This window comes from Bison bison, unplaced genomic scaffold (assembly GCF_000754665.1).
Source record: "Bison bison bison isolate TAMUID 2011002044 unplaced genomic scaffold, Bison_UMD1.0 scf7180017864178, whole genome shotgun sequence".
Classification (NCBI taxonomy): domain Eukaryota; kingdom Metazoa; phylum Chordata; class Mammalia; order Artiodactyla; family Bovidae; genus Bison; species Bison bison.
The window spans coordinates 2589440-2595970 of record NW_011494750.1 but is presented as its reverse complement, the minus strand read 5'-3'; the positions used below and the strand labels follow the sequence as shown (position 1 = coordinate 2595970).

General features: G+C 42.0%; 1 protein-coding gene across 1 annotated transcript in view; it reads left to right on the top strand.

Annotated features, from left to right (window-relative positions):
- Window positions 1-6531, top strand: part of NUP160 (nucleoporin 160kDa) — a 43962-nt gene that overhangs the window by 9512 nt on the left and 27919 nt on the right. The gene's annotated exons all lie outside the window — the stretch shown is intronic.

Sequence of the window (6531 nt, the reverse complement as noted above, 5' to 3'; positions counted from 1 at the left end):
GAGTGGGTTGCCATTTCCTTCCCCAATGCACGAACGTGGAAGGAAAGTGAAGTGAAAGGCGCTCAGTCATGTCTGACTCTTTGCAACCCCGTGGACTGTACAGTCCATGGAATTCTCTAGGCCAGAATACTAGAGTGGATAGCCTTTCCCTTTTCTAGGGATCTTCCCAACACAGGGAACTAACTCAGGTCTCCCACATGGCAGGCGGATTCTCTACCAGCTGAGCCACAAGGGAAGTCCATGGAAGCAAAGGTTAACCAAAACCAAACAAGAAAGAGCTAGTTTGAAAGTCTGAGTGAAGAAAATGGAGTTGTGAACGGGATGTAGGTGTTGTTAAGTAGTGCAGCAGAAGTTAATTTTGCGAAATAATTTTGCTCATTATTCAAACATTAACTGTTACATGCCGATGAGGTATTCAGGATACAATACAGTGGTATAATGGTCATCTGAGAAGGACTTACAAATAGCTGAGAAAGAAGAGAAGCTAAAGGCAAAGGAGAAAAGGAAAGATATAACCATTTGAATGCAGAGTTCCAAAGAATAGCAAGGAGAGATATAAGAAAGCTTTCTTCAGTGATCAATGCAAAGAAATAGAGGAAAACGATAGAATAGGGAAGATGAGAGATCTCTTCAAGAAGATTAGACATACCAAGGGAGCATTTCATGCAAACATGGGCACAATAATGGACAGAAACTGTATGGACCTAACAGAAGCAGAAGATATTAAGAAAAGCTGGCAAGAATACACAGAAGAACTGTACAAAAAAGATCTTCATGACCCAGATAATCACAAGGGTGTGATCACTCCCTAGAGCCAGACATCCTGGAATGCAAAGTCAAATGGGCCTTAGGAAGCATCACTATAAACAAAGCTAGTGGAGGTGTTGAAATAGCTGAGCTATTTCAAATCATAAAAGATGACGATGTGAAAGTGCTGCACTCAATATGCCAGCAAATTTGGAAAACTCAGCAGTGGCCATAGGACTGGAAAAAGTCGGTTTTGGTTCCAATCCCTAAGAAAGGCAATGCCAAAGAATGCTCAAACTACCACACAATTGCATTCATCTCACACGCTAGTAAAGTAATGCTGAAAATTCTCCAAGCCAGGCTTCAGCAGTACATGAACCATGAAATTCCAGATGTTCAGGCTGGTTTTAAAAAAGGCAGAGGAACCAGAGATCAAATTGCCAGCATCCATTGGTTCATAGAAAAAGCAAGAGAGTTCCAAAAAAACGTCTACTTCTGCTTTATTGACTATACTGAAGCCTTTGACTGTGTGGATCACAACAGACTGTGGAAAATTCTTTAAAAGATGGGAATACCAGACCACCTTACCTGCCTCCTAAGAGATCTGTATGCAGGTCAAGAAACAACAGTTAGAACTGGACATGGAACAACAGTTTCATTTGGAACTGGTCCAAATGAACCAAATCGGGAAAGGAGTACATCAAGGCTGTATATTGTCACCCTGCTTATTTAACTTATATGCAGAGTACATCATGAGAAACACTGGGCTGGATGAAACCCAAGCTGGAATCAGGATTGCTGGGCGAAATATCAGTAACCTCAGATGTGCAGATGACACCACCCTTATGGCAGAGAGCAAGAACTAAGCCCTATGGCACAGCCAAATAAATAGATTGTTGGATATTGTGTTTGGCACAGTGCCGGGCCCTTTATGTACATTAACAGCAAATGCTTGGACTGTGTGCTTCCTCTGGACTCACACACCACACATACCATCCATTTAATCCTAGTGGCATCCCAGCGAGGTCGGGTTTGTCGTCCTCCCTCCACTGGAGCTCTGATTCCCCATGCTGGGTGCTGATCTGTCTGGGTCCCCTCCTCACTCCCGTTGGGCTCTGGGGTCCCAGACCATCAGCAAACTCCAGGAGACAGTGAAGGACAGAGAAGCCCAGTGTGCTGCAGTCCATGAGTCAGGCACGACTGAGCGACTAAACAAGAGCGATCCCTCTCCAGGGTGCCCTTTCATGTGGATGCCCTCCGCACCCCCTCAGCACTGACACTGCGCTGGTCCACCCACGTGCAGTGGACGCTCTCCTCGCCTCCTTGGGCTCTAGTCTCCAGCGTGGGCTGTCTCTCTGTGTGAACCCTCCTCGCCCTGCGTGAGTTTCCACCCTGCCTCAGGCCTTCCACATAGGTGGACGCCCCCTCTCCCTGCTCATGCTCATTGCCCGAAGCCAGGCTGCTGCCTGATACGGAGACTCTTCTTAGCCCCTTGGGTTCTTTTTTTGTTTCATTTTTTACCTTTTTGGCCAAGCTGCCTCGCGAGCAGAATCTTAGTTCCTTGACCAGGGATCAAACCCATGCCTCCTGCATTGGAAGCTCAGAGTCTCAACCACTGGACCATAAGAGAAGTCATTAGTCCTTGGGTTCTTGATTCATGCCACCCTCTCCCTGGGCTCAGAAATTTGTTAGAATGGCCCACAGAACTCAGGGAAACACTCGCAGTTACTGGTTTATTATACAATAAATGCTGAAGATGTAGGTAGGGCAAGGTCCAGAAGGGTCTCGAGGCATTGAGGCGCACCACCGTCCCGGCACATGGATGTGTTCCCCAGCCTGGGCGCTCCCCACATCCCATAGGGATAGGGGTTTTTAAGGAGGCTTCATCACATAGGCATGATGGATTATTAAGCCAGTGGCCTTTCTTCCCTTTCTGGAAAATAGGGGTCTGGGCTGAAAGTTGCAAGATTCTATTCAGGCTTCCTCTTTCTGGTGACCAGTTGCCATCCTGAAGCTATCCAGGAGTCAGCTCTTGGAGCAAAAGGTGTTCCTGTCACTCAGGAAATGCACAGGGATTTAGGAGTCTGTGCCAGGAACCAGGGTCAAAGACCAGCTACTATAACAAAAGATGCTCCTAGCACCTCTGTCACCACTCAGAAGATTGCAGGTGTTTTAGGAGCTCCGTGTCAGGAGCCAGAGACCGACATGTATGTTCATTGCTACTTTGCAGACTCTGATAGCGATTTGTTAACTCTAGATCATACTAAAAAGCATCGCCATCTTAGCAGTATTAAGGTTTCTGCTTCATCAACATGGGATGCTTTTCCATTTAATGTTTTATAGTTTTCATGATACAGGTTTTGTAGGGTGGTTTTTTTTTTTTTTTTTTTGCATTTTAACATAAGATTTTTAATTTTTTGATTTTATAAATTGCTGGACAATTAATATTGGATACATAGGATACACAGTTGGGATATTGGATACATAGGAAAGCAACACTTGTTATTCTTAAATGTATACATACATATATGTATATACATAACATTCATTGAAATAATGAAATAAGTTTCCAACTTTATGGCTTAATTTTATTTAAACAGTGATTTTGCTTTTTAGTAGTTTTTAATCAACTTATTCCTATGTATTTTATTCCTTTTGATACTATTGTAAGTGAAGTTATCTTAATTTCATTTCAGGTTCCTCATTGCAGGTTTATAGAAATATAATTCACTTTTTTATATTGATTTTATATATACTGAACTCTTTTTAGTTCTAGTAGTGTTATAGTGGAATCCTTGGGACTTCCTATTTATAGGACGGCAACATCTGCAAATAAAGATAGTTTTATTACTTCCTTTCCAATTTATGTGCCTTTTCTTTTTTTGTCTTAATTTCCTTGAACAGATCCTCCAGTATAGTGTTGGATAGAAGTGACAAGAGTTGACACCCTTGTCTTATTCCCAGTTTAAGAGAGAAAGCTTCGGGTGTTTCACCACTGAGTATGATGTTAGCTGTGTATTTTTTGTGTTGAGGAAGTTCCTGTCTATTCCTAGCTTGTTGAATTTTTATCGTGAAAGAGTATTCAGGTTGGTGCCACTGTGACATTGGGAGATCAGTAATGTCACCCACTGTTGCTTTTTTGCATAATCAGTGCAAATATTAACACAATGAAAAGGGCAAATGATGTAGAATTACTGTGAAGAGTTTTGACCTCACTGACCCCCTGAGATTAGTCTCGGGGACCTCTAGGTGTCTGTGGACCACATTTTGAGAATCTCTGCTCTAAAGATTACACTGAGATTGGATGTGTTATTCTAGGATTAGGGTCAAAGTGAGCAGAGCTACTACCTCCTTTGGTTTAAGCATTAAGGTTCTATTAATGAAGCCTAAAATCAGATACACTTCATTTTTAGCAGCCATGTAATGCTGGTGTGCCTGTTCAGAGTATAATGAAGTTGAGGTCTTTTTTTTTTTTTCTTTTTCTAAACAAAAACTGCTCTTCAGAATGTTTTTTTCTCCCTAACCTGCACATTTGAAGTTTGGTGTTGTTTTTTACAGACTTATTTGTTGGTTGCGGTGGGTCTTTGTTGCTGCACAACAGCTTTCTTTTAGCTGGGGTGAGTTGGGGCCGTTCTTGGTTCGGATGCGTGGGCTTCTTGTGGCAATGGCGTCTCTTGTCGTGGAGCACAGTCGCCGTTGATCGGAGGCCTCTAGGATCTTCCTGGACCAGGGATCGAACCGGTGTCCCTTGCATTGCAAAGCAGATTCTTAACCACTGGACCACCAAGGAAGCCCTGTTTGGTCTTTTTAATCTCTGTAGTAGTTTACATCCATTCCTGTTAGTTTCATTTGTTTCTTCTTGGTTTTCTTTTGGTTCTTTGGACACTAATTCTGTTAAGTGCATTAATTTAATCATTCTCAGCATCATGTCCTCGGTGTTATATTATGCCATATGTATTTCCATCTGGGCTTCCTTGGGCTCAATGGTTAAGAATCCACCTGCAATGTAGGAGACATGGGTTTGATCCTTGGGTTTGGAAGATCCCCTGGAGGAAAAAATGGCAACCCACTCCAGTATTCTTGCCTGAGAAATCCCATGGACAGAGGAGCCTGGTGGATTATAGTCCATGGGGTCGAAAAAGAGTCAGACCAGACTTAGCCACTACATAATAACAATAATAGTTTCCATCTAGGACACTAATGAAAATCTCAAACAGAAGTGCCTTAGACCTGTGATGTGGTCTGTGGAATGGTCCTGGGCCACAAACTGTTACTAGTTTGCAGTAAAATAAATATAGAAACTGAGAGAACAGAAGCATAAGTGATTTGACGTTGCCACAGACATTCATGGTTTCTGTATGTCATGAAAGTGTCTTTCTGAGGGACTTGTCTAGCGGCCCAGCGATTTAAGACTCCACGGTTCCCCTGCAGAGCGTGCAGGTTCAGTCCCCACTCGGGGATTAAGATTCCCACATGCCACCCAGTGGAGCACCCCCCCCCCAAAAAAAAGAATATTAGTCTGGAGCAGGTTAAAAAATGAAAGAAAAAAAAAAGCGTTCCTTTACCACAGGTGGTTTGAGAAGCGCTGCACTAGACCAGCATTCTTCCAACTTTTTGGCTGGAAGATACAACAAATAGTTTACGTTGCCATCTGGACACCCTTATGTGGCAATGGACATGTAACAGAAAACGGTTTTCATGAAAGTGTTCACCATGGGTGATCAGCCGATAAACTCTTAATCTTTTTTTTTCTCTTAAATGCTGGATGAGACCTACTAAGTTGATTCATGTCTCAGTAGTGCTTTGGGATATGTAGCTTGTGAAATGTAGCTGGAGGCGGGAATGAATGTGACCACTACATATTTTTCTCATGCTTCGTACCAGTCTATTTTTCTCTCAAAGGGAATCACTGTATTTTTTTTAAAGCTTCTTGTGAACAGTTGCTTATGTTACCAGGATAGAATCTTCATGGCTCTTATTAGTTTATCGTATATTTTCTTTGTAAAAAAATTATTTAAAATAATGTTCATTAAATATTATTTTTGAGTTTGACATCTTTTTTGTTTTGGCAGTAGAGTTAAATATGAAACATGAATTATTTTGTAGGTTTTTGTTTGTAGTGAGGATTGACTTGAGTTGATTTTTATCATGTGTATGTTTTAAATTATTTTTGGTAAAAGCATTAAAAATAGGTTTCCGACCGTAGATTCCACTTCATACCCAAGGATAGCTACCATGGCAGGGGGAAATAGTAAATATCAAGTGTTAGGAGGATGTGGAGACATTGGAACCCTTTTGCATTACCGGTGGGGATGTAAAATGCTACAGCCACTATGGGGTACAGCTTGGCAACTCTTCAATTTCCGTATGATCAAGCAATTCCTCTTCTGGATATATACCCAAAAGAATTCAAAGTAGGGTCTTGATATTTGTACATCCACATTATTAGCAACAATATTCCCAATAGCCATAAAATGGAAGCAACCTAAGTCTCCATCGATGACTGAGTGGATGAACAAGATGTGGTGTTTACATAAAACGGAATATGATTCAACTTTAAGAGGAAAGAAATCGACACATGCTGCAGCGTGGGTAAACCTTGAGGATATTGTCCTAAGTGAAAACACAGACCCTAAAAGACAGGTACCATTATGTCGAGGAGTCAAGATCCTAGAGATAGATAGGATGCTGGTTGCCCAGAGCTGGGCAGTGGGAGGGGTGGGGGGGAATGGGGGATTTAACAAATACAGGGTTTCTGTTTTGAAAAACAAAAAAAAGTTTTGG